Below are 1,903 nucleotides of genomic sequence, written 5' to 3'. Positions count from 1 at the left end.
CCTGCCGGCGCTGGTGTGCCTCCGAGCCACGCGCCCCCTCTCCTGGGGCCAGCTCCTTCCCTCCGCCTGCCACTCGTGCTGGGTTTTTAATTAGCGCTCCTCTGTATATTCCAATAGCGGGAGCCCAGAATGGAAATATACAGGTGTCCCCTTGATCCAGTTTCCATGGTTGCCGCATCGAGGTGGGGGCTACAGCTTTTTTTTTTATTATTATTTAATAATTTTATTACAGTGGCTTCAATCCGTTGGCAAAGGAGGGAAGGGGGAGAACGTGGGGGAATAAAAAATGCAGGATGAGAAGGCCATGTTCCTGCGGCTGGGCTTATTTACTGTCATTCTTTTTGTCTTATTAGCGAGTGCAGGTTTCTAAGATGCTCAAAGTCAAAGAGCTCGGTAACGAGATCGCAGCCCTCGCTGGCGCAGGGAGAACGGCCTGGGCAGCCGCGCTGGAGCCACACAGATGCCCACGAGGCCGCCCCGTCGGCAGAGGTGGCTCCTGTAGCGGTGGGAGAGGCGCAGGATGGTGCTGAGCGGGGTGGGGGTCGGGGACGGCACTGAGCTGTGCTGGCATGTCCCCATCCCTGACCCTGTCCCCACATTCCCGTCCCCATCCCCATCCCCATCCTCACCCCCTGCCCCATCCAGCCTGCCCGCAGGGTTGTCCCTGGCATCCCTCGCCAGGACGGCAGAGCTTCCCCGGTGTCAGCCTGTGGAGGGTCTCCATCCGCCCCTGAGCAGAGGGTGTTGGGGACGCTGGGCTCGGTCCCAACGCTGGGACCTGAGGCACAGACTGGGGCTGGAGAGCCCACCAGGGTGTCCCGGGCCGGGGAAAGGTCCTGCAGCCTCCCCGGGGAATTGGGCTCATGTTCGGGGACCCCCGTGCCACACTCACACCAACCTGCCCTGTCCCCGCCGGGCGTAGTGGCACTCAGTCAGGTTGGTGGCTGCGAGCGCCAAAAATTGTCCTTTCCTCTGTACCGAATTAGTCTCAATTTCCTCTGGTGAGACCAGCGCAGGGTGTAAATGGGCCCATCTGTTACCGTGTGGTTATTTAGCCCCGACCCTGCCTGCGCAAGCACACAAAATCCAATGTTTACAGGGATGGGGGGGGTGTGCAGCTTTGGTGCAACAGAGGTTAAAAATAACGTGAAAACAGCATGGGCCCAGAAAAAATCTGCTCTCCTCGCACCGCACCGCGCGGCTCGACTTGCCAAGTGCGTGGAAGAAATCCCCTCTCCTCTTCGCGCTGGCAACGTCCCGCACCGTGGCAGGCAAACACACACGCGCCGAGCCACGGACCTATTAGTCACCAGTAAATGTTCTTTTCTCTCCCCATTTGTTTCCCTTAAGCTTGATGTTTTCCTCTCCTGCTGCCCCGGCCTCGTTAGGCTGCAATTAAAACCAGGAATCAAAGCCGCGTGGTGCAATTAAAACGATGCGCAGGATGCGGGATGCCGCGGGGAAGCGGGCGGCTGTCGCTCGGCTCGGCTCACGTGCCCGGACGCCCTCGTCCCCCGCCGGCCCCGCGGTGCTTCTCCGGCGCCCGGGCTGCGATGGGGGCGGCAGGATGGGCGCAGGCCGAGCTCCGCCATAAAGGTCTCTCTGTTGCTCACGGCGTCACCAGATCCGGCGCCCAGAGGATGCGCTGAGATGCATCCACTTGCGAAGCAAGATGAATTTTCCCAGCTGCAAGGATCATTACACATCGGGAGCAGCTCTGAGGGGAGCAGAGAGCCCAGCTCTGCTCAGCGCCTTCACCCTGCGATTAAACCCCCCTCATGCCGGGACAAGGCAGTGGCCGTCCCTGCACAGGACCCTGCAGCCCCCACGGCCGGGGACACCGCCGACAGCCGCTCGCCGCACCCTTCCCCGCGGTCCTCCCTCGGGGCCGGCCTCGGGGGGG

The sequence above is a fragment of the Charadrius vociferus genome, unplaced genomic scaffold (assembly GCF_000708025.1).
Source record: "Charadrius vociferus isolate BGI_N301 unplaced genomic scaffold, ASM70802v2 scaffold1168, whole genome shotgun sequence".
In the NCBI taxonomy this organism is placed as follows: domain Eukaryota; kingdom Metazoa; phylum Chordata; class Aves; order Charadriiformes; family Charadriidae; genus Charadrius; species Charadrius vociferus.
Note: the sequence above shows the minus strand (reverse complement) of the source record.